At 33.5% G+C, this 27553-nt stretch overlaps 1 long non-coding RNA gene across 1 annotated transcript; it reads left to right on the forward strand.

Annotated features, from left to right (window-relative positions):
- Positions 1–801: 801 nt before the first annotated feature.
- LOC105464728 (uncharacterized) lies at positions 802–27295 on the forward strand. The gene is made up of 3 exons (XR_976958.2): positions 802–1164; positions 6327–6381; positions 27216–27295. It is a non-coding gene; the product is annotated as an uncharacterized lncRNA (long non-coding RNA).
- The last annotated feature ends 258 nt before the right edge of the window (positions 27296–27553 follow it).

Below are 27553 nucleotides of genomic sequence, written 5' to 3' on the forward strand. Positions count from 1 at the left end.
GCCTTAGAGATCTGTGGAATTTTGAACTTGAGAGAGATGATTTAGGATATCAGGTGGAAGAAATTTCTAAGCAGCAAAATGTTCAAGAGGAAACAGAGCATAAACGTTTGAAAAATTTGCAGTCTAATGATAAACTAGAAAAGAACACCCCATTTTGGGGGAGAAATTCAAGCCAGCTGCAGAACTTTGCATAAGTAACAAGGAGCCAAATGCTAATGACCAAGACAATTGGGAAAATGTCTCTAGGATATGTCAGAGATTTTTTGTGGCAGCCCCTCCCATCAGAGGCCTGGAGGCCTGGGAGGGAAAAATTGTTTTCTGAGCTGGGTTCAGGGCCCCGTACTGTGTGCAGCCTCAGATTTGGTGCCCTGCATCACAGCGACTCCAGCCGTGGCTAAAACAGGCCAATGTACAAGCTGTGGCTTCAGAGGATGCAAGCCCCAAGCCTTGGCAGTTTCCACTTGGTGTTGGGCCTGTGGGTGCACAGATGTTAAGATTTGAGAATCTCCACCTAGATTTCAGAGGATGCATGGAAATGCCTGCATGTCCAGACAGAAGTGTGCTGCAGGGGTGGAATCCTCATGGTGAACCTCTGTTAGGGCAGTATGGAAAGGAAATATGGAGTGGGAGCCTCCACACAGAGACCCCACTGGGGTACTGCCTAGTGGAGCTATGAGAGGAAGGCCACCATCCTGTACACCCCAGAGTGTTTGATCCACTGAGAGTTTGCACCCTGTGCCTAGAAAAAGCCACAGACACTCAATGCTGGTCCATGAAAGCAGCTGGGATGGGGACCGTACCCTGTAAAACCACAGGGACAGAGCTGCCCAAGATCATGGGAAGCCACCTCTTGCATCAGCATAACCTGTATGTGAGACATGAAGTCATAGAAGGTCATTTTGGAGCTTAAGATTTGACGGCCCCTCTGGATTTCAGACTTGCATGGGGCCTGTAGTCTCTTCCTTGTGGCCAATTTCTCTCATTTGGAATGAGTGTATTCACCCAACGCCTGTACCCCCATTGTATCTAGGAAGTAACTAATTTGCTTTTGATTTTACAAGCTCATAAATGGAAAGGACTTTCAGTTGTCTCAGATGATATTTTGGACTTGCACTTTTGGGTTAGAACTGGAATGAATTAGGACTTTGGGGGACATTTGAAAAGGTATGACTGTGTTTTGAAATGTGAGGATATAAGATTTGGGAAGGTCAGAAGTGGAACAGTATTTTTTTTTTTTACATTTTCATATTTATTAACTTAGGTTTTAAAATAGTATCTACTTGAAATATTTACAGTTTAAATTTCTTAAACACAGAACTTATGTTCACTTATGTTTGCTACATATTTCCATGATATCAAAAGCATGTTGTTATATATTCATGAGAGATTCCAAATCATATTATTAGGATGTTAGGCAATTTGTAAGAATCTAACTACATTTTTACAGTAAAACACACTGAAGTATAAAATTACTCATAATTCTATATGAGCTGCTTTAAATTTTTTTAATAATCAAAAATAGATGTTATGGTGCTTTATACTACTTAATCTTACAATATACATTCTCTTAATAATTTAGAAAATTACTAAAATGAGTGAATTATTACAATAAATATGAGCAAAATTTATCTTAGAAATAGTAAAGAAAATGAACCTAAGCTCATTATCTATCTAAAAATTTGAATTATTAATGCATTGTATGTTTTTAAATCCATGCATTAATTTGATTTTAGGCAATTTTATACAATTGGATAAATCACAATAATATTGTTGTGTGGTTTTCTTCCTGCACTTTTTTATATGACAAAATTTCTTATATTATCTCATTTTATCTTTACAGTAACTATACTACTTAGGTGAAATATTTTCTCAAGATGTATAGAAACTCTGGTACTTCAATTGTCCAAAGTCACATTGGGACTCTAATTAAATTATGTATCAAACCTGGTATAAATTACTTCAAGTCCAGAGATTTTTCTGCTTTATTACAATCATTACCATTCTTGATATTTCTCAGATAAATATACTAATGAAAATCTCAAAAATAATAGACATTGTTATCTCAAGAAGCAGGATTATATAAATATATGTCACACACATCTTTTTATTTAAACATACTTCATAACCTTAAAATCAGAAATGGCATACAGAATGTCATCTAGACTAAATAAAAACATTCCATTGTGAAAATATCATGACATTAACTATTTAATCAAATGATTTCCAGTTATATATATTTTAATCCAGAAGGTATTAGCAATTCATGAGCTGTCAAAATCAAGATGAGGGTATAGCCACTCTTCCCTTAATTCCTTGTTTAATCCATGAAGCTATTAACAATGAGACACTTTGATTTACTTAATTCACATATTGCATTCAGCTTATGAGTAAGAAGAGTACTACAAAAATTTATAAATATTTTGTCCAGAATTGTGTAATCGATGAATAATATAAGCTTTCTTATATATTAGCTTCATTTATCTTTATTAAGTTATCAATACATTATAATATATGTATATATAACAAAATATTTTGAAAATTTGTAAATTACATATGCATATACATCTATGCATGTATATGTGTGCATATATATGTAAGAGTTACTTTTAAATGATTAAATATACTGATATATAATAAATATCTGAGTATTAGTTGCCAGATTTGTGAAAGAGCAGTAACAGCATGTGAAGTAATTGAGATTTCTTTTAGGAGTACAAGTCTATACTTTTTATTACACATTAAGGAAGATAAATGGTATTCATAATTTACTACTGGTACAATACAGAGCTTTGTATAATGTGGGGATTTGATAAATGGGAAAAAACACTAAGGAAAAACTACTATTTCATTTTCTGAAATACACCATTTGTTGTTTTAGAAATTTACCCTCTGGAATTTACATAACCATTTCTTATTATGACATTTTTTCTTTCAAATTTCTCTTCACAGTTTTACATTATGTATATTTACATTTCTAAATATAAAATTTATCTCTCCTTAATTACAAGTCCCATAAAGGCTCATAGTAAATGCTCAAGAAGCCAGTTGGTCTTTCAATGAATGTGTAAAATTAAATAACACAATATCTGTAATTCAATTGTTTCAAATATGTGTATAATTTAGATACTAAATTATCTCAGAAATGTAGTCTACATATAATGAATCTGAAACATAGCATAAAAAAATAAAGCTTCCAAGTAAAATTTCAAGTAAACTTGAAGTTAGTCCATGACTTTTACATGAAAACCGCTCTAGAGTCTTCAAGAAAAATATTTTCTTTCTCAGTCTCTGCCATCCTGTTATGGGTTAGAAAGGACTTTCCTCTGGTTCTCTTGTCTATAGCTGCCTTTGTGTTAAAATAGGAACTTTCTCACTGAGCCCTTGTGAAAAGTGAAGACACATCATTTTTCCATGATTAATGATTTCCCACTCTTTATCAAAGGCTTATTTTTAAAAAGAATTCCTCAGGTTTGTCTTTTGATCCATGGCAATGTAAAACATCAAAATGTTTTGTATCATAGTAGAATTTATAGAGATAGGTTTGCTGTTGGCAGGTGCAAAAAATTAAACATAGAGGGGGAAAGAAATCTTTCTTATTTCCTGGAGTCTATTTCACTCTCTCTGATTTTTTATCTGTATTTCAAAAATACTGATTTTCCACATTGAAAATCTAAGGACCCTTCAAGTGTTGTTGAGAAACAACAGTAGATTTTTAAAGAAAATTGCCAATTTTCTGATACAAGAATTAGCCACATACTTCATAAAAATATGTACGCTCCATTGAACGTGTCTTTTGCGAATAGTCTATTTTGGTTTTGCCCCGTAGGTCATCAAAAATGGTTTTGCAAAATGGTAAATAAGATCTAGAGTGTGGGCCGGGCGCGTTGGCTCAAGCCTGTAATCCCAGCACTTTGGGAGGCCGAGACGGGCGGATCACGAGGTCACAAGATCAAGACCATCCTGGCTAACACGGTGAAACCCCGTCTCTACTGGAAAAAAAAAAAAAAAAAAAAAAAAAAAAAAAAAAAAAAAAAAAAAAAACTAGCCGGGCGAGGTGGCGGGCGCCTGTAGTCCCAGCTACTCGGGAGGCTGAGGCAGGAGAATGGCGTGAACCCAGGAGGCGGAGCTTTCAGTGAGCTGAGATCCCGCCACTGCACTCCAGCCTGGGCAACAGAGCAAGACTCTGTCTCAAAAAAAAAAAAAAAAAAAAAAAAAAAAAGATCTAGAGTGTGCCCCAGCATCTGGCACAGAAAGGACAGCATCGTAATTATTCTCATCAGACATTGACACACAAGCCATCAACCACACAGAAAACATAAATGTGACAGCAACTCAAATGAAAAAGTTTAGCGCCTATGAGGCAGGAGAATAGGGTCTGGAGGCAGGGAATCAAAGGCTGGTTCACGATAACTTCCTAGACCTAAATCAAAAGGAAAATCCCAACTTTCCACACTTAAGTAACAAAAGGACCACAGGTTACTCCCTTTGCAACCTCACCACTCCTAACTTCTTGCCTGGCAGATGGAAAATTGAAGGTACTTCTGACAGGTTGCTTTCTGCAACCAATCAGATGTCTGCATAGGAGTATAACTTTGTAAGTTAGCTTCAGCCTCTGGTTGCTTTCCACAACCAATCAGACTGATTGCGGGCCACTACTTCATTTGCATGGGGTGTACACGGAGTGGCCAATTGGAAACTTCTAAGGGGTATTTGGATCCCAGAAGATTCTGTAACCAGGGCCCTTCAGCCTCTGCTCAGGCTACTCCCGCCCTGTGGAGCATACTTCGATTACAATAAATCACTGATTTTGTTGCTTCATTCTTTCCTTGCTTTGCTGTTCGTTTTGCCCAATTCTTTGTTCAAAATGCCAAGAACCTGGACAACTTGCAGTCAAAACCCTCCACCAGGAGCACCTATTTCAGACTTTAATCTTTTAAATTGGCATCTCATTGTTCCAATGACTTAAATCATAATAAAACCTACATTTTAAATATATTGTTGACTGTGCAACACTTTTTCTTAATCTTGAAATTTTAAAGAGAATATTTTAAAAACATATCAAACATATCAAGAGCAAGGTTTCTAGGTAAGTGCACTTTCATGTTCATAACTAAGGGAATTAAAATAACACATTTTTTAATGTTTTGAGCAAATATTAATTTGGTTTCAGGTCTTTTGTGCCAAAGCATAACACACTTTATCTTAGTTTTCCTGTTTCTCTCTCATTCTCTCTCCCCTTCTCCTGCAATTTATGTTTACTTTCTTTCTCATTCTGTGGAACATGGAAATAATATTAACACTTTTACATACTAAGAACAGGAAACAACTTTCCATATCCCTTGTGCACTTCTCATTTTGTACATTGAATTGAATGTTTCCAAAGTATACATTATATGTTTTCCTAATTTATGACCATTGTACTGTTACTTTAATTAATCAAATATTACATAATCTGCTAAAATATTGATGTGAATATGGTATTTCCTGTAAAAACAATTTGGTTTTCAAATAAATTATTAATAGAATTAGTTAAGTACCACTACTATGGAATGCATGGGCAAAATATTGGTAAAATATGGAATAAATACTATTAACATATTTTTCTTTAAATACATCATAAACAGCTTTTTTATTTTATATATATCTAAATACATAGTATATAAAAATAAGTTGTAAATATGATATATTTTTCCTTTTCATGCAGCAATATATTATTTGTGTCTTTGTTTTCACTTTGAAACATTGATACATATTTATTACATGGATTTTAACTAATGCAGAAAAATTCAAAATTATTACCTAGGAGATATTATTTTTTAAGATATCCTTATGTGGTTAAAAAATATAGATTATGTAAAATATTAAGAAGCTGGTGCTCCATTATTTTATTTATATTTTCACATATAAATATAAAATATATAAATAAAACAGTGTATATGGATTCCTTATTAATAAATAAGATACAATTAGCACTTTAATTCTTGCCAACACTTTCCCTCACTTTAGATTTCAACCACTGTGAATTACATTGTTACAGATTATCACAAATTATGAAAAGTGTATTCTGTATTTTAATTAATATTGTACCAACAATTTAATACGAGTTTTAACTTTCAAATAAAATAAAAGTTAACTATTCTTATCCCTTTATTAATTTGAATTGTGTTTTAAATAATTGAATTTTATTCATGTTTTTCTCACAACTGCTTTATATTTGAAAATTATATTGCATTTCTAACTGAGTAACATTATGTTTGGGTTAAATATTATTGGAAAACAGAAACTCTTAGCATTTTATAGAACTTGATACATTTTCTCTCCTCAAGAATGAAATTCTGTGAGTGAGCCTGAGGCCCATCTGCTTAACATCTTCCATAAATTGTAAGTAAATTGCTTCCTTTTCTTCTCGTTAGATACTTGAATAATTTTTCTCAATCCATTTATTGCAAATATATGTGTTTGTGTATATAAATATATTTATATGTATATAGTCATTTATCATTCTGTAATCACACATACACACACATCCTATATTATTTGTATTGAAAATACAGTGTTTACTTCAGAACATTGTTTTTGTTTTCTGACATCTTTTAAATGCCTTTCCCATTTCATTTGTATGTTCTCCACAGATACTCTAATTATCTTTATTTTGGATTTTTTGTCAGTTCATCAAATATATTGCTTTCTTTAGTTTTGTTATTTGATATCTATAATGTATTTACCATCACTATAACTATGTTAATTTCATTATTAACTTGTACCTTTGGGTGAAAGTTCCTTTTTTCTAAATTATTTCAACTCTGAGTTATAAGAAATCTTATAGTTTTGAGTCTCATTGCATTGAAGTTAGTTTACAAATTAAGAAAATTTATGAAGCTAAAATAAATCATTTCAGTCGTTTACTACTTTTTTCTTGCCTACAATTTGAGTGTAATTTTTAACTTATCATGTTTATCTTAAGCTATTCTATAGCATCACAGGCACTGAATAATTTTTTTTAGTTATTCGTTATTTTCACATCTGACTTTATTTCTCTCTCTTCCTTCTTTCCTTTCTCATTCTTTCTCTTTCTTTCTTAAGCATGTTTCCGTAATTTGCCAGCCTTTTTCTCTTTCACTTGGTGATATTTTTTGGTTCATGAGGAATCCAGCTGCTGGTTAAAAACTCTCCAGTATTTTTTGCTGAAGTGTAAGCAATTTCAAATGCTTTACCTGACAAGTTTCACAGTGAATGTTGCCATCCTCACACCAATCTTGATGTACAGAATATGAACTGCAATCTTTGAAGAAAGCCAGGTCAAGGATTCAGGCACTCCTGGCAGGTCATATTCTCACATATATTTTCAGTCCTAGTCCAGGAATCTTCACTCCTCTTTGTCTTTATCTGATGTCTTGGACAGAGATCTTTAGGTGTATCTGCTGAGGACTCCTTAAAAAGGATGTGAGTGGGAGGGAAGAATGGGGAAATTTAAAGACACTTTTTCTACCCTGACTCAGTGTTCAGTACTTTCCAGTCCTAGCCCTTCCCCTTCTCCCTCTCCTGGACTCCATGGTCCATAAAACTGCCTTAGCTTTTTGTTTGAGGATCCTGCAACATTGAGATGATCCCAAAGTCTGAACCGACGTGCCTGGCCATTGATTGGTGCATTGTTCCATGGGGAAAATGGAACAAGAGAAGGTGGTGCTTTCTTTCTCCTTCTCCCAGATCAGCTGAGCTCCTGAGAGTGCATTCCAGGCTCGGAATATCTCATTTTTATAAAAGTGTGTGACTTCTCTTTGATCCTCTTTCCACTTCATCTGCGGTTTTTGTTATTTATTTATTTATTTATTTATTCATTTATTTATTTTTCCACAGTGGAGCTAAGGTTTGAGTGCTGTTTCATACTTTATCAAAGTTTATGTAGTCTGAATTTAGGGAGATCTAAGAGGGAACAGATAGAAGGAGGCAAAAATAAAGATGAGAAAAGTAGAGTAAAATGAACTCAATCTACCCTCCATGTAGTCCTTAACAAGATGTCTTAGCTCTGGCCAAGATTTTGAATAGTTAAGTAAACCATATTAAGACTACTACTGCTTAGTTAGGGAGTATATCCCAAAGACTGAATTATCTCAGATTTCAGATTATTCTCCAAGTCAACATGAATAAAGAAATTTCAGTTCTATTCAAGAAAGTATTTAGGCATGGTTATTCATTCCCTTTATTTCATTTGTCTCTTGTCCTTTATTTCATTGTCCCTTTCCAAAGAGAGGAAATATAATCTTCACACTCTATCCCCACATAGAGGCTATACAAGAATTCTTAGGAGTTTCACAAATAGAGAATGTGGTGAGTAGCAATGAATTTAGGAGCCCTCGGAACCATTCCAAAACTTCCTGTTTCTATCATAAGCAAAGGGGAATATTCATGTTTTGCCAGTTCTAAATGTTTTGCACTGTGGGAATCTTCGGTGAGACATAGAATTCAAAACTGTGCATGCTTAATTAGAAAGCTTTGGTAGATCCTCATAAAAGTGAATTGCCCTTTAGATTAAACTTCATTAGCTTCGAAGTTGATTTGCTTCTTTTTAATTGATACATTTTTCAAAAAATCATAAAACAAGGTATGTCCTTTTCATTGTGCCATTATCAAATAATTTTATTATATTTTGGAAAGTGATAGTTTGTGATTTAGCTTCATTCTAATTTCACCTTTGCATCATCTTGCAGTATAAAGTATTATATCTCAGGAAAGCAAACTAAGGCCTCTACTGCGTCAATAGCTTTTCCATCAAGTGGTCAAGCTTCAACTGGAATACAGATCTGTCTGAAACTCCCCCTCTTGATTGTGGTGAATAAATGCTATGGCAAGCAATTTGAAACCTAATTCCTAAAATTATGCATTGTTTTATTTTGAAATAACCTAGTAAGTGTATTTTCCAAATCATATCAAAAGATAGTATGGTAGAGTCCAAATACGATAAAATTAAATATTGTTTATATCAGAGAAAATACACACTTTACTAAACAAAGTGATATAACGCTATTCTTAAGAATTTGTTGGCAAAAGACCTAGTCTTAAATACAGTGTTACTGATAATGGGCATTCACTATTACTGAGTCACTGGCTTTTGTGAAATAGAGTGTAAATAGATGTGTGTCAAGTCTAATATCTCATCACTCAATAAATATTAGACATACATGATCACTTATCATTGTTTCTTAAGATTAACTATATGGAAAGTGTAATGGTAGATGATTTTATATTGTATTATTGTCTATAGAAATATTAGAAATACTTTCAAATTTAAATACAGTAATTTGTTACCAATAATAATTATTGTACAGTTTTTCAGATTTCTATTTGTTACCAATAATAATGTTATTCTTCCTAGCTAAATCTGTATATTTCCAAGTTAACTAATCTAGTGTTACACACTTGTTAAAATAATATGCCTTTAAGATTAATTACTTAATATTAAGGTATATTTACAGTGAATTACTAGTGTTTTTAGCTTTAAAATTAATTTGAATTTTTACCTAAAGATATACAGTCCCACGTATCAACTCTGGAAATTCACACAATTTGTAAACCTGTATAGTTTGTTCTCTGTAAGATTTACTGACTCTGAATTGTTTAGTGAACTGTCATTGTCCTTCTGCTTAAATAATTAGTCTAGGCTTCGACTATTACAGAAATTTATCTGGGACATGCAAAGGTAGATATAGCAGTAATGAGCAAGGACTTTCTAATAATGTGAAGCATTGCTCCTAATCTGGAAGGATAACTATACAGGCAAAATAGAAAAGCATGTTTATATTAAGGTACATACAAAGCAAAGTTGAAAAATAGAAAGAATCAAATTAAAGCAGAAAAACAAAGTTTTGAAATATCTTCAGTTTGGAATCCTAATATTATATCATAGTCTCTCTGAAATAGTTTACTTTGCTTTCAGATTAACAGTGTGTATATGTATGTCGGTAGACATATAAGCTCACTTCAGCTGGTGAGTACCAGAATCAACTGCAATCTTGGAGTGAATAGCTTGACATGTTAACCCATTTTAAATCATTTTAGGAGGCTGCAACTGGCCATCAACTTATAGGATGGGACTTATTTGATGTCTCTATTGAAAGAATCGGTACATCTTGTTGCCATATGAGATCAGGCAGAATGACTCAACTAAAATTTTATCCCAGATTTGATTGGCCCTGCCTGCCTCCCTATCCGCTCTTATTCCAGAATCAGACACATGGTTTACTTCTCGTTCTGAATGTAACATTGCTCTTTTTTAATCATTGATTTCAGTTCACCACTACCGTTACACACAGAATATTATCCACACCATGCAGAACTTATGGAGAAGGAGAGATCCTCATTCTTGCATGAAAGTCAGTTGCACCTAATGAGGCAGATTTAACCAATACAATAATTTTTTTTTTTTGGATGGAGTTTCGCTCTCGTTGCCCAGGCTGGAGTGCAATCACGGCAATCTGGACTCACCACAATTCCTGCCTCCTGGCTCAAGGGATTCTCCTGCCTCAGCCTCCCGAGTAGCTGGGATTAGAGGCAGGCGTCACCACTCCTGCTAATTTTTTGTGGGGTTTTTTTTTTTGTATTTTGAGTAGCGACAGGCTTTCTCCATGTTGGTCAATCTGGTCTCGATCTCCCGACCTCAGATGAGCCACCCGTCTCGGCCTCCCAAAGTGCTGGGATTACAGGCATGAGCCACTGCTCCCAGCCAAGAAAAAATATTTCTAAAAATAATCCTCCTATTCTCCTTCCCAGGAGATTACTTTGAGGTTCTCTGATTTTATAAAACCTCAATGGGGACGTGACATGTGGCACTGCTACAAGGGGTGCTACTGCACAAACAAAAAGCAAGACTTTTTATTTTTATTTTTTAAAGGTACAGAGTGTTTTTTCTCTATTTATGTTTATTTTTTAATCTTGTTAATTTAAATAGCTTGGGGATACAGGTGGTTTTTGGTTACATGGATAAGTTCTTTAGTGGTGATTTCTGAGGTTTTTGTACACCCATCACATGAGCAGTGTACGACTGTATCCAATAAGTATTCTTTTATACAACCTCCCTCCCAACCTTCTCCCTGAGTCTCTGAAGTCCATTATGTCATTCTTGTGCCTTTTTGTCCTCATAGCTTAGCTCTCACTTATAAGTGAGACCATATGATATTTGCTTTTTCATTACTGAGTTGTATCACTTAGAATAACAGCCTGCAGCTCCATCCAAGTTGCTGGAAAAGACATGAGTTTGTTCCTGTTTATGGCTTAGTATTCCATGGTGTATATAGACATTTACTTTATACTCTCATTGGTTGACTGGAACTTAGGTTGGTTCTTTATCTTTACAATTTTGAATTGTGTTGCCATAAATGTGTATGCATTTTTCTTTTCATAGTTATTTCCAATAAGCAAGACTTCTAATGAAACACGTATTTATTCTCCATAATTGCTCCTTCACTCTTCTTTTCCTTTCCTCTATATTCGCTGGGTTTGCACTTACATATAGAGAATTGTCAGTTAATTTTTTGGTCAGCCACATTTGCTAGGGATATCAAGATAAAACATTATTTATAGTGTCTCATTAATAATTATAAAGCATTTTTGGTGGAATTATTTTCCATCCATATTATTTTCCACAAATACAGCAGTCCATATCAGGTTGAAATATAAGAAGAGTTGGCCGGGTGCAATGGCTCATGCCTGTAATCCCAGCACTTTGGGAGGCTAAGGAGGGCGAATCACCTGAAGTCAGGAGTTTAAGACCAGCCTGTCCAACATGGAGAAACCCCGTCTCTACTAAAAATACAAAAAATCAGCTGGGCATGGTGGTGGGTGCCTGTAGTCCCAGCTACTTGGGAGGCTAAGGCAGGAGAATAGCTTGAACCCAGGAGTCGGAGGTTGCCGTGAGCCACTGTACTCCAGCCTGCGTGACAGAATGAGACTCCGTCTCAAAAAAAAAAAAAGAAAAAGAATCTCAGTAGAATTATTTTCCACTAGTTTATGTATATAACATATGGAAGTCATAACCTAACCCACAGACAGGATAAGATTTGTTCATACATGAAAATAATTAAATATTTATCTCCAAAATAATGACCCAATAGATAAATCAGAATTAATGATAGTTACCATTTACTATGTGTAACTATAATTATTTACTAATACTCAATACCCACAAATGTATCCCATATAAGATGGGTTTGTATTGCAATAGCATAGGTTTTAGTGTGAGAATAGTATAGTTCTATCAAACTTAAAAAAATAAGGTTCAAATAAGAAGTTTAGCATTCTTATGTGAAATTAATTATATATGTTTAAATTTCTATTGAAATCAATGTATATTATAAATATTTCTAATTTTCCATCAATGTATCTCTTTTTATTGCTTTCTCATGTCTCGACAAATTTTTCTCATCTTAATCTTTTTGCTGGGACTTGATCAACAAATAGGTTTAAGACTCTTCAGTCAAAAGTGAAGCAAATAATAAAACAGAGAGACAAAACATGTTCTCAAAATCAAAATTATTTTATTTAGACTGACAAAGAAATTAATATATTCATTTACTCATATTTCAGAAGTGAATTTTATATCTTCATGTAAAGGATCATTTGTTCATATATTATTCCTTCATATAAAGGAAGGATCATTCCTGGATCACATATTGAGAAAGGATCATTCAGCTTGCAGATTTTTGTGAAAACGTGGTTTCAAGGTGTTTAGCATGTGTGCCATCCAATTTGGAAAGTGACTAGATACTGAATTCCAAATATATTCCAAAACTTGTTTTTGACAAGACACAGAGCATTAATATTTTAATTAAAATTGAAAGAACATTCATATTATGGTTAGATGATATGAACCTGATATCTCGCCTTCCAATGGTACCATATCATAAAAGAACTGTCTCAGGGCAAGAAAATCTGTTTATTAAAAGTCAGCAAATGGTAGTTAATAGTTTTTATAATTTGGGAGCCAATTCAACTTAGCAAATGTAGAGCTTAGTGTAAAATTATCTTAATTTATATATTGAGCATTCACATATTCATTGTATTCTATGTTGTGTATATATTGCAATTCAGGGGCAACTTAAGTAACAAACAATGTAAGCTTGACTCTATGTAAATATCTGTTTTATGTCAAGTTTACTATATATAACGTATTAACCAGTCCAGGTCGTTTTTGAAGATGAAGCGGAAACATTAACATATTCAATAAAACTGGTATTGTAAATTTCTGGCATTTATTAAATTTGGGAAAAATTTAGGCGTTATTTCTTCAAATTTTTTTCTATTCTAATATACACTCCCTCTCTGTAACACCAACTAAGTACATGTTTAATCAATTTATATTATCTCAAAGATATTTGTGTAGTTGGAAATATTTTTTCTTTTCTGTACACTGGAAAATTTATATTTATCCTCAAATTCTCTTGCTTTTTCACTGGTATCATCATTCTGATTTAAGTACATATATTAAATTGCTGACTGCCATTTTTAACACTTGGGTTATCTCAGCATCTATATCACTTGATTTTTCTTTTTTGTTGGGATGTGTTTTGTTTGCTTTGCTCTTCCTATGTTAGGCAACTTTAAGTTATATCCTACACATTATACCCTTGAGAGTCTGTTACGTTAATTTTTTGTCTAAAGGAGCGTGTTTCTTTTGAATTTACAAAGAGTTATCTTTATGAACTTGAACTTGTGACTCTATTTCTTGGGGAGCAACTCTAAGTTCATACTCTGTATTTAGGTTAGCCATTCTGTGCAGGCAGTTCCAGAGTCAGTCAAAATTACAGGTAGACAAAAGACGGAGATCCCTTTTTGTCTCTTTGCTTTCCTGAATTCCTCCCTCTCTTCAGTGGCTAGTTTCCCTGGCTTCAGTTTTCTGATTTCTTTGGAGAGAAAGTTGCCAAGTCTTTCCCCCGAAAACAGCAGATTGGGAAAAGAAACTGTGCATTTTTAGAACAACATGCCTTAGACATAGAGGAGCTGGATTAAAAGTTAGACTCTTTTTGCTGTGAACCTCTACAAATCTATTTTCACATGGCTAAGCAAGATTGAATGATAAATCTTTTCCTTCCTAAAACTTACACAACTATTGAATTCTATCTTCCGAATACTTCAGTCCATAAGCAAGTTGGATATTAGATAGGTTTGGGTTTCCATATTTTCTTGTATTAAGAATATATATTTCGGCTTATATATAGCAGGGTCTCTGATATGCCACTAATAATAAATAGATTTCAAGCCCTATAACTTATTCAAGATAAATTTATGAGATTAAAGGATTCTTAATAATCTTTTTTAGGTTAAAGTTCTCTTTCATAATCCCAGCACTTTGAGAGGCCGAGATGGGCAAACCATGAGGTCAGGAGATTGAGACCATCCTGGCTAACACAGTGAAACCCCATCTCTACTAAAAATACAAAAAATTAGCTAGACATGGTGGTGGGCACCGTAGTCCCAACTACTCAGGAGGCTGAGGTAGGAGAATGGCATGAACCTGGGAGGCAGAGCTTGCAGTGAGCCGGGATTGCGCCACTGCAGTCCAGCCTGAGCGACAGACTGACTCCCTCTCAAAAAAAAAAAAAAAAAAAAAAACCTCTTTCAAAAAACTTAGAACACAAAAATTTAAACTGCAATTTTGACACAAATGCAAAAATGTTACTATACTACTTAGGAAACAAAACCATCAGTGATTTTAAAGAGTATTACACCAGAAGTAATTCATTGCATTAGAGTTTTAAACAACAGCATAGTTCCTCACAAAAGGTTAACGTATAAGCTAAATTGTTTTCTATAGTTTCTTCCAGACATATCTTACTTACAGATTTTATAACTAATGTTATTTTATCCAACAATAACCATTGTGCAGTTGCTTACCTTTCATTAATATTTGAACAGTAGGGAAGAAATTACAGTTGACCCTTGAATAACACAGGTTTTAACTGTGCAGGTCCATTTATGCGTGGATTTCCTTCTGCCTTTGTCAGCCCTGAGACAGTGGGATCATCTCTTCTACTTCCTTCTCCTCAGCCTACTCTAAATGAAGATGATGAGAAGACTTTTACCCACTTTCATCTAACGCATAGTCAATACATATTCTCTTCCTTACAGTTTTCTTAATAACATTTTCCTCTAGCTTATTGTAAGAATACAGTATATAATATACATAACATATAAAGTGTGTTAATTGACTATGTTATTGATAAGGTTTCTGTCAAGAGTAGGCTATTAGTTAAGTTTTGAGGGAGTCAAATGTTACACACCCATTTTCTCTTGCACGGGGAGTTGATGCTGTTAATCCCTGCATTGTTCAGAAGTTAATTATATTTTGTAATTCTTCATTTTTTAATATATCTGTTATATTTTTGTGACTATCAATTGCTATGTTGTTTTTCACATATACATTTTCATGTATGAAACATTACTTCTGGAAAAATGTAGTTAACTGATAACATGTTTGCCTTTAGGACACAGAGTCCTAGGGATCAGGATGAGTGGGAAAAATATTTAACTGTTTTAACCTTTTACTGTTGTTCATTTCTAATTCTACTACTTCTTTAAAAAATGAGTGCTGAGAAGAGTTGAAAATGGCATACAGCTGAATCATGTTTACTCCAATATATAATCTCTGTTTATTAATGAATAAGACATTTACACTTGTTTTAATTCCACATACTTTATTTTGGTTTTCCCATTTATTTTCATACGTTTTATTAATATGTTTTCTTTTTGCATTCTTTATACTTTTTATACATTATATTGGTTTGTTCAAGTTTTGCATATTGCACTTTTCTATATACAGTTTTCTCCAAAATATCTGTAATCACTATCTTATTTCTATTTTTAGTGGATTAACTTAGAAGTTTAACATTTTATTTTTAAATATCTTTCTCCTGCTATGTGAATTTAGTGTCCATATATTCCTACATTTTCATATTGATAACAAATAGACATTTATCTTTTTTTTTTCTCTTCTTATACTGAAACCAAGTAGTTTTTGTTATCACTTCAAATACCAGATCCACCCTAGTTATTTGTTCTGATATATTATGGTTGTGCTGTTTTCACTCAGTGTTTAGCTGGATGTTGTTCAAAGATTATTTTCACATGTTGAAACTTAGCAATTTATTTTATATTTTCATGATCACCTAAGTGATGTAGCAACTCAAGAGGCTTATGACTTATAGGCCTCTAGGCTATAGGCAGTCCTAAAACATATACTTCTCTTCCTTCTCTATATTTGCTCAATTTTTGAAATGCTTAATGAAGGTTGAAATACTTTTTGGCCTGGTTTTTGCTCCAGATTCTCCATGTGACTACGTCCAGCCTATATTTTGCTCATACTGCCCATCATATCATGGGAACAACACATGTCCTCAAGGGGAATCTATGTCAGTGAAAAGTTCATGTCAGCAGTAATCAGACTGACGGACATTTAAGGTTCACTAACAGGTGCAGAGGAAGAAACATTGACATTTTCCCTTTTCTACTAAAACTTCTGATTAGTGATGAAAAATAATAATTGTGTCACATAGCTTGGTAATTTTTGTTGTTTTAAATCATCTACAAAAAAATTTTCTTTGTTTGTGTGTGTGTTACTGCATATCATTCTGCGTTTTTCTCCCAAATAAGTTAAAACTATTACTTTCTAAACTCAGGTTTTAAAACAAAATCAATGAGTTTAAACAAGCATAAACATTCAAATAAATAAATGAAGAGAAATTTTCATTTGCTCACATTTGTTTTAACAAAATATTTCTGTGTAAAATATATGCCAATGTCCATTAAAACTGTAAGTCTTGATATCTTTTTGAACATTTTATAAGTCAGAATATAAAATTTCAGTAATTGAATTCATTATGCATCAGCATTTAGTTTAATAAATACTAAACAAACAACACTATATATGTAGAGAAAAACCAATGCAGACAAAGTTTTTTTTTCTAATTTAATGTCATTTCCAACTTGGTTAAACGTTAGAGTGACAGTCTTCTTCCTGACACTAGGTCCCTGGTCTCTCTTGGATAATTTACTTTAGAAAACTTGCAACGGCAAATTCTTTCTGTGCCCCTTTGAAATGTAAATCTTCTTCTGGCCTCTTGTTAATTTACAACCCAGAAATTTCTTTCTGCAGAACCTGGAAGACAGTCTTTTGAAATAAAATCATTGAAGTAGATAGGGTCCCTCTCTCCCAGTCTCTGTGGGAGGGCAGGAGCCTAACTTCTATAAGCAACAATTAATAAACACTGATGACCTAATCACTTTGTCCAAACTCCCCCCTAATGTCTTTTCCACTAGCTCACCTCAGCAGTTAAAAATCCTCGTACATTTTGTTTCAGAGGATCTGAGTTCAATCTCTCCCTGGATTATAGTAGTCTAATGTAATGTCTTCCTTGCCTCTCAACTCCTTCTGGTGCATTTTTTTTCTTTGACATTGTTACTATAAACTTCAGTTATTTCTTTGAAACTTGGATTTTAAAAGTATGTATCTACCTGTTACAGCATGTTTTAATATCCAGAGATCTCATTACAAGACTGAATGTGTGTATGTTTGTGTGTGTCTGTGTACGCGGCTTGGTATTAATCTGGTGTTTGAGATTTGGATGTGCATGCAACACACATATTGTTGTATGAAACAATGAGTCTTCAAGAGACAAGAAGAAATATTGAGGAGTATAAGAATCAGAATTCTAGGTAGGCTACCAGGGTCAGATAATGGCCGCCTGTCAAAAAATATTAGTAAGTCCTGGAGTTTGCAATTTGATGGATAGACTCACAAGGCAGACCTCTAAAGGAATAAAAGAGATCAAAAGATCAGTTTATGAAGAGGGAAGTAAAGTGGCAGATTGCAAGAATGATTAGCCAGATATTCATACTTCAAGGACTTGTCTAAGGGAGGGCAACAGGTAATCTCTTACCTTCTCTGTAATTTAATGTACACAAATATCTTAGAAATAAATGAAAAAGTTTGTACCAAAATGAAAAGCTCTGCATTGTTTATATGCAGCACATTTTCTTTATTCAGAATAAATAAGATCTAGTTTTTGATAGCACAACAGGATGATTATATTCAATAGTGATTTAATTGTACATTTCAAAATAACTAGAAGAGTGTAATTAGACTTTTTAACACAAAAGATAAATGCTTGAGGTGATGGATAGTTTGTTTACTTTATGTGATTATTATACATTGTATGTCTGCACAAAATATCCCACATAACCCACAGATATATACACCTATTGTGTACCCACAAAAATTAAAAATTAAACATTAAAAAAGTCCTGCATTTCATAATATTAATTTATGGTTGACTGAAGCATGGCCCTGAATGGGCTTTTTAAATAGTATACAATTGGCAGTTTGGGGCATAACTAGTTTAAGTCATACGATTTATTTAAAATTTATGGACAATGATGAAAGCTTGTGTACATATTTAATTTTCCAATATACTATCTTCTTTTTTATTATATTGTTAATGTTAAAAATTTAAATATTCAAAAAACAATATTAAATTTTGTTGGTTGCTTGATTTCTGTCGTTGTTTATAATATATGCATCTGAAATAAATTTGGTGCTCAAACTATTTATCATGAACTCTCCATTCAAGAATTAGTTTGAACTGCCATTTATCCAATTGATCACATAAGAAAACAGGCCAATGTGGTGGCTCATGCCTGTAATCCCAGCACTTTAGGAGGCCAATGCAGGTGGATCGCAAGGTCAAGAGATCAAGAACATCCTGGCCAACATGGTGAAACCCCGTCTCTACTAAAAATACAAATATTTACTGGGCATGGTAGCATGCACCTATAGCCCCAGTTATTTGGGAGGCTGAGGCAGGAGAATCACTTGAACCAGGGAGGCAGAGGCTGCAGTTAGCTGAGTCGCACCACTGCACTCCAGCCTGCCGACAGAGTGAGACTTCAACTCAAGAAAACCAACAAAGAAAAAAACAATACATTTTCTAAGAAAGTTTGTGCCTTAAGGATTTTATGGTTTTTTCCTATGTTTAAAATGCATTCCCCTTGTTTGTATATTGTATAAATCATACTATGTCCTTTACATTTGATTTATCAACTTTGCTATAAACACCTTTTGGTTTAAAATTTATTTTACTCAAGTTTTGAACATATTACATTAAGAACAGAAGTTCTTAAGCAGTGAGTATTTCTGAGAAAGTCAAATTTTACCTTGGTATTCATAGGATTATTCTCTTTCTTCAGAGTAAAATGACTTACTGAAATATAGTTTAATAATTATCATTCTGTATTTTTAATCAACATTTTATTTTAGAAGAGTTTTGGATTTTTAAAAGAAGTGAAGATAATCCAGAAGTTCCCTTAAGGTCTCAATGTTTCTCCATTGTTAACATCTTACATTACTATACATTTACCACTACTAGGGATCCAATACTGATATATTGATATTAATTAAATTCTATACTTAGCTCAGATTTCATTAGTTTTACTCAAATGTCTGTTTTCTATTCCATAATTCCATTCAGAATACATTTAACCTTTCCTTCTTTTTTTTTGAGACAGAGTCTCTGTCACCGAGGCTGGAGTGCAATGGTGCAATCTCAGCTCACTGCAACTTCTGCCTCATGAGATCAAGCGATTCTCCTGCCTTGGCCTCCTGAGTAGCTGGGATTACAGGCACGTGCCACCACACCCAGCTAATATTTGTATTTTTAGTAGAGACAGGGTTTCACTGTGTTGGACAGGCTGGTCTCGAACTCCTGACTTTGTGATCCTCTCGCTGGGATCACAAGAGTGAGCCACCACTCCCATCCTAATCTTTATTTCTTCTTAGCTTCCTCTGCTCTGTGACAGTTTATCAAACTTTTCTTGTTCCTGCATTGCCAGTTTTCATGAGTGCTAGTCAAATATTTTGTACAATGTCCACCAGTTTGGGTTTGGCTAAAGTTTTACTTGTGGTTAGACTTGAGTTATGGGTTTTGTGAAGGGTGACCACAGGGGTGAAGTGACATTTTCAACACATCATATCAAGAGTACGTACTATTATCATTGTTTATTACTGATGATATTGGCATATATCATGTGACTTCGTGTTTTCCAGATATCTCTACTGTAGGGTAACTTTTTCTCATCCTTTTTATATGCTACTTGTGAAGGTTAACTTCGTGCAATAACTTGATGTGGCCATAGAGTCCCTAGATATTTGGACAAGTAGTATTTAGACTGGAACTGCACCGTCACTTTCCCTCTGATTTCAGTTGCCAATTGAAAATCTTGGGATTGTCAGCCACCATAATCTTGCATGAGGGACTCCTTTATTATAAATGTTTATACACACACACAACGTGGACACACATACACACACACACACCACCTATTGATTCTGATACTCTGTAGACAGAACAAAGACATACCTGTATCTGTACTGACCCATGTATATATACATATCTGTATTTTTGTATCTGCCTCTATTTTATTAAGCTAAACATGAATTTATACCGATGTCTCTGAATCTAAGTATGGTACAACGCAGTTCATTTTCTGGCATATCTGAAGCCTATACCTCCTCAGTAATGAGAACATTGGCTCTCATCCTTCACTATTATTAATTATTTTAATAGTTAAAAATGATTTTGGGGTAAATCATGCTCTCTCTGCCACTAGTCAACTAATAATCTTGAATATGGTTATTCCAAATTGAACTTTCTCACATGAAAACTGTGGAGTAGACTATGTTTTCTTTCAGGTTCAGCATTTTCTGATTTTTAAATACATTTTAGAATTTCAAGGAATAATAGAAAGAGTATTAGATGGCAATGCAATGCATGAAAATAACACTATTCCAGTTAATATTCATCTTAACATTCAATTCACCAAACGTCCTTCTATCTCTTCTCTATAAATATTTTCCTCCCTTTGGTTATTCACTTTTTCTAATCTATCATTTGTATTTTCTCTATTATTATGTTTTCCTTTCCTATTCCCTAATTCTTTTTTTCTTTATTTCTTCCCTCAGTATTGCAGGAGTAAAATGTAAACAATACCACATCCAACATACACATGTACTTTGCTAACACATCACATTATCTTCCCTACTTTCCCAACATGGGCTATTCTCCATTGAGCAGTCATTAGGATCTTTATAATGTTAAATATTCTTTTTGGTTGTGTGTGTATGTTTTCTCCATAGCTTCCAATACCTTCTCCATATCTTCCAATAACTTCTGTTAATACCGGAGATAAAATCCAAAGCCTACGCATGACTTGTAGTGCTCCAAAATAGCTGGATTTTGGTTGCTGCTTGGGTCTCGACACCAATCACTCCTTCCTTGCTTGATCCTCTCCAGTGGCACTGGTCCTCTTGCCCATCCTCAAGTGTGAAAAACATAGTCCTGACTCAGTCTTTGCACTTTTATTTTGTTTGACTTGTGAGGTTTTTCTTCCAGATAGCAACATAGCTAATTGTCTCATTTTCTTTAAGAATCTACTGGGGAGGGATAGCATTAGGAGATACACCTAATGTAAATGACAAGTTAATGGGCGCAGCACACCAACATGGTACATGTGTACATATGTAACAAACCTGCACGTTGTGCTCGTGTACCCTAGAACTTAAAGTACAACAACAACAACAACAAAAAACAAAAAGAAAAAAGAAAAAAAAAAAGAAAACTCATCTTTGCTCAAAACCATTAAAAAAAAAAAAAAAATAAATAAATAAATAAAAGTGTCTACCCACTGTGCCTTTTCCATTTTTTTAAGGTTTTTCCTTTTTATGGGTTTTTGATAGGTGCATATAAATATGAGGTACATGTCATGTTTTGATACATGTGCTTTTTTAGTAGAGACTTTTCCTGACATATATCATAAGTAAAAATACATTGATTTTTCTATTTATTTATTGAAAGCTGTCTTCACCAACTTGAATGTAAGAAGCAAGCAACAAGATTGATTGCTGCATTTTTAATGTCAGAAAAATTCAGGACCATAGTAGGTGTTCAATAGGTATTTGTTCAATAATAAAAGAAAACTAAAGAAAGGAACACCTACTGTTCAATCTAATTTTACCTATATGCTACGTGTGTGTATGTTTGTGTATTCTAATTTGTCATTTAAAACAATTGGACAGAAAATTTAATTACCTGTTTCCTTTACGTTTAGTTACAGTTAGCTTTGTTTATGTTTAGTTAGCTTCATTTATAACAGTGAGTAACTAAATTGTTATATGACATGATTTGAAGAATTTAATTCTTTTATTCAGTTAGTCAACAAGTATGGTGCTTGCTGTCTTTCAAGGTGATCTTCTCAGTACTGCAATATAGCACCAAAGGAGAAAAAGTATCTAATCCTTTGAAAGTTACTTTTTACTAAGAAAGACTTAATAAATACTCAAATGAATAAGAAGTTATACAAACAAATATCATTTTATAAGTAAATTGGAGATCATTAAAATGATGAAATGATCTACAAACAGAATAGATGTGTAGATTGGTTAAAGGATGAGTAGAACATTGAAGTCAATAAATGAAAAATTGTCAAAATATTTGGTTATGGCCCCTTCCCTAATACAGAGTTACCCTGATAAGTGGGTACTTGTCCTCTTGGAGAAAGCTGGGATGAAGTTTTGCAGTATAAATTTTTACAGTCTAGCAATATTATTCCTCAAAGAATTCAGATTCCCTTTCATAAAAGGGGCTTACGATATTTAAAGTGGCTCAAGTCTGGGGATTAATTTAGGAGCTATGTTTTTCTGTTGTGGTGATTCAAATCCAACTTCCCATTAATAGGACCTAATACCAAGAAATTCAAATATTATATTATTTTGTCTTGCAGGATAGATGTTGCATTTTATAAATTAATTCAGTAAAAATATGAATATTTAATGCATATAGTAAAAGTAAAAATATAAGCTGTTTACTCTCATACATGCAGTATAAATAACAAACAACTTTACCTATTAACAATGTACCAATGAATATTTAAATAATATGATTTTGGAAGATTGAATAAAATTTACTAGGTGTAATTACTGAAGATGCAATGATTCTTTGACATTTCTTGGGGTATAGAGAGGGAAGTATCATGATTTAGGTGTTATCCTCGAAGAACTGCTTTGTGTTAAGACTCAATATCTATGGCAGAATATTTATTTCCATCACCAACCAAACCCTTTGAAAAGTATTGGAGGAGGAAATAACCTGGCGAGAGACATGAAAAATAATAATGGAAAGTCTTTCATGTGACCTAAGGAGAATCGCATATTGAATGCAAACTGTGTACTCTAGGAGTAATTGTGGAGTACAGTCCCAGGCATGGAGGAATAAACGATGGTGGTAATCGTTGGTTCCATCTATTCTGGTATTTTAACTGTCAGCTAGTGGTTGACAAGTTGAATAATTGGGGAATGTGTCTGTTGGCTTAAAATAGGATGTTTTCTTTTATATGATTTAGAGGCTGCTTTTTTTTTTTTTTTTTTTTACTTTGACTTTTGAACAGTTTCTGAAAGAAAAATAAGAGGCATCTATTTTTAGTCTCCCTAAATGGTAAAAGTAAATTAAGTTTTCTTGTGACAAATTCTGAAAATATAAACTGCCCTTCACATAGCACACAGTTTAGAAAGTGCATCTGATCTGATGAAAACAATATAGTGGTGAATAGTATTTAAACATCTTTATAGTGGCATACATGCTTTTATTTTTTTATAAATGTGCTTGCATGTCACATGATAATTTTTCATATAATTACTTATTATTGATGAGCAACATAATTATTCTTTGAGCCAATGCATGTATAATTTAGTGCTACTTATGTTCACACAGCTGCTGCTACTGCAGTAACATACATAGTTTTATGTTGTTCTTTTAATATTTCTTTGTCTCATCCATACAGACATCTACTTTTTATGCCTCTATCATCCTTTTATTTTCTCTAGTGTACTGCACCACCATTCCATGTAATGAAAAGCTGCCCAGTTACCATATGTGTGAGGATAAATTACTCAAGTCTAGCTTTTTGTGAAAAATGACAGATTACAGATTTATTTTCTCTTTCAAAAACATTTCAGCTGAATGACAATGATAAACTCACTCTTTGTTTTAGAAAATTGTGTTAGACATTATCCATCCCCCAACATATACATTCCATTCTCTTACACATTTGGAAGAAAGGAAGTGACAGAGGAAAGATGAATAAAATGGTAGGGGGAGAAAGGAAGAAAAATATGAAGAAAAGAGGTCAATGACACAAATAATCTTATATGAATTATATTTTGTGGTGGGAATCAGCAAGAGGTAGCATCAATAGGTTATTTTAAAGCAATCAATATGATCAGTGGCTATTTTGTTCAATGCTTATTTGTATGTTTAATACTTATTTATTTTTTACTTTTTCTAGATAGTGTGTGGCAAAGGATAAATCTTATTAAAATTTTGTGATATTTTAATAAAACAAGAAAAATTAAAACAAAATGTCATATAAAATAACTTTATATAATTGTTGGTTTAATCATATTTCACAGTGAATAGTATTAACTCTCTGGAATACTATATTTTTATTAATATATTAAAAGTACTAAGTTAACTGCATTGTTTAATTACCCAGCATGCATTATCTCTGATGGTCATTATACCAAATGAAGACATAGAGAGAAAACTGACATCTATAAACCAGGAAGTGGGCTCTCTCAGGCAACACCAAATCTGCTTGTACCTTGATTAAACTAGAGCAGTTATCAAATAAATAAATACACCAGTCTGACAATTAATGAAGTTCATCTCATACCCCTTTTACATTGGACTTGTACCTTGTTAAGCATTTCTTTCTTCCCATAGCTATCTAGGCTACTAAAATGATTGTTAAATATATTATTGTCAGAAAAATTCTCCTCTCTTTATGTATTATAAATCTTTAACAGCTTACATTTATCATCAGTGATAAGTAAGAACTATTTTGCCACTATATATGTGAATATGATACGTTACATTTATTTGATCCATTGCTGTGTAATCAAGGATAATTCATATTATGGTTGCACTAAACATGTGAAACACTGCTTCATTTAATACATTTCCTTTAATGGAGTTTCATTAAGATGTACACATTAACTTGAATTACTATAACATGTTAATCTCGTATTATGCTGCTTTCTCAATGAATTTGGTTGGGAGTCTTTGACAAGTTATAGCACTAAAATGCAGCACACAGATTTTCTATTAAAAAGGGAAATTTGTACTTTCTACAATTTCCTATATTTTATATTTATTGCCATAATAATTTGCATGCTTCTGTTTGGGTATGAGTGTATATAGCTCTAAGTATTGCCCATATTTGTCCTTTGCATTAATGAACTAGTCTTTTATTGCATTTGTAAATTACAAAGAAAATAGAAAGTAGGAGAACTTTTGTTTTCAATTTGTATCTAGCTACTGTGCTGAGAAACATTTTGGAAAATATAGTGCAACATTAAAAGTAGTAGACATCAGTTATAAATCCAATCATTAGTAGGCACAAAGCTGTTCTTGCAGTAATGGCTGACTGACTTATTTCAACAAATGCTCCCTTTAGAATTTATTTTAATATTGTTTTGTAAACTAATCTTTGGTTACGTAAAGGTGGAGTTAATTAAGCAAAAGCTACTTTGTAAAGAGACCATGTAAAAGGCAATAAAATGTTTCCTACAGTGCTGATTAAAACTTACAGTACTTTTCTTAGTATAACTTGTGTACAAAGTATAAAGGCATTTGTACAACAAACTATGCTTGTAATGCATCCAAGTGGTTTGCTCCATTTTTAGACAATTATGACATATAGATCTGTCAAGGGGTTTGCATCATTTTTGCTTGTTATTTTGATAAATAATATGTTTATACTATCCACGAAAATCGTTTCCTATAGCCCCAATTGTGAAGTATGTGAGACACTGAAAAAATTTGTTCTCATATATATTGACCAGAAAAGCACAGTATAAAATTGGAGGGAATGAGAGGTCGGGACAGAAATGGAGCCCAAAGAGAAAATCTAAAGTTTTTCTAATGTCTCACATTAGATGTCTAAAGTTATCTAATCATTCACCAAATATTCAAGACTAGTATATAAATCTAAAATTAGTAATGTAGTTTATTTGACTATTAAAAGCAATAAAATTATAAAATTAATTAAATGACATTGATTGAACAGATTTTTTTTTTTTTTTTTTTTTTTTTGAGACAGAGTCTTGTTCTGCCACCCAGGCTGGAGTGCAGTGGTGCGATCTTGGCTCACTGCAATCTCTGCCTTCCACATTCACGCCATTCTCCTGCCTCAGCCTCCCAAGTAGCTGGGACTATAGGTGCCTGCCACCACGCCCGGCTAATTTTTTGTATTTTCAGTAAAGATGGGGTTTTACCGTGTTAGCCAGGATGATCTCAATCTCCTGACCTCATGATCCGCTCACCTCAACCTCCCTAAGTGCTGGAATTACAGGCGTGAGCCACAGCACCAGGCTTGAACAGATTCTTTAAAAGAAAAAGAAAAATAATGCATGAAGAATTAGCAAAGGAAGAAGGCACCGGTTCCAAAAGTTTGAGGGGACTTGAGAAATTGTCTAGTTAATTGTGAATTACAAGAATATTTAAAGTAGGTTAATACAGTACGGTTGTGGCTGGGCACGGTGACTCACGCCTGTAATCTCAGCACTTTGGTAGGCCAAGGTGGGTGGATCATTTGAGGTCAGGAGTTCGAGACCAGCCTGGTCAACATGGTGAAAGCCTGTCTCTACTAAAAATACAAAAATTAGCTGAGTGTGGTGACACAAGCCTGTAGTCCCAGGTACTTGGGAAGCTGAGGCAGGAGAATCACTTGAACCCGGGAGATGGGGGGATGAAGGTTGCAGTTAGCAGAGATGGCGCCACTACACTCTGGCCTGGGTGACAGAGTGAGACTCCATCTCAAACAAACAAACAAACAAAAATCCGGTTATGATTTAGTTATAACAAGTGATACTCACTTCATTCATTAGCATATGAACATCCATATCTTTACCTCGGTTAGAGTTTACTTTTGTTCAGAATACTTAGGAACCCATTCCACGTAGCCTGTCAGTATTAATGGAGGTGGCATTTCCCACACTGTAGACAACAACCTTGCCTGTGTGACTTGTTTAGGCTAATGAAATATAAAAATGACATGTGCTAATTCCAAGCAGAATATTTTAAAAATAACGACCCAACCATCTCTCTTGTCTCCCTTAGGTAAATACATGGCATAAAGATGAACTGTTCTTTATCCTTGAATCTGTAATGACATAAATCAGGACTGAAGACACAGTTGATCCAAGACAAACTTTTAATATGAGCAAGAAGTAGACCTTTGCTGTTGCAAAGCTGTAAGAATTATTTTATGTTAGATCTAAATGAGTATATCTTAGATCATCCTGACAGATGTCCAGTGCATTAGAATGACAATGTATATTGGAAGTATCTTTAAATTTCACCTTGTTTCTTCCAAAACATAACTTTTTTAAACTTACAGTTTCATCACTGATGTATAAAGACTCAGAAGTCATCACTGCCATGCTTATAGTAAGAAA

Source organism: Macaca nemestrina, chromosome 16 (genome assembly GCF_043159975.1).
Source record: "Macaca nemestrina isolate mMacNem1 chromosome 16, mMacNem.hap1, whole genome shotgun sequence".
In the NCBI taxonomy this organism is placed as follows: domain Eukaryota; kingdom Metazoa; phylum Chordata; class Mammalia; order Primates; family Cercopithecidae; genus Macaca; species Macaca nemestrina.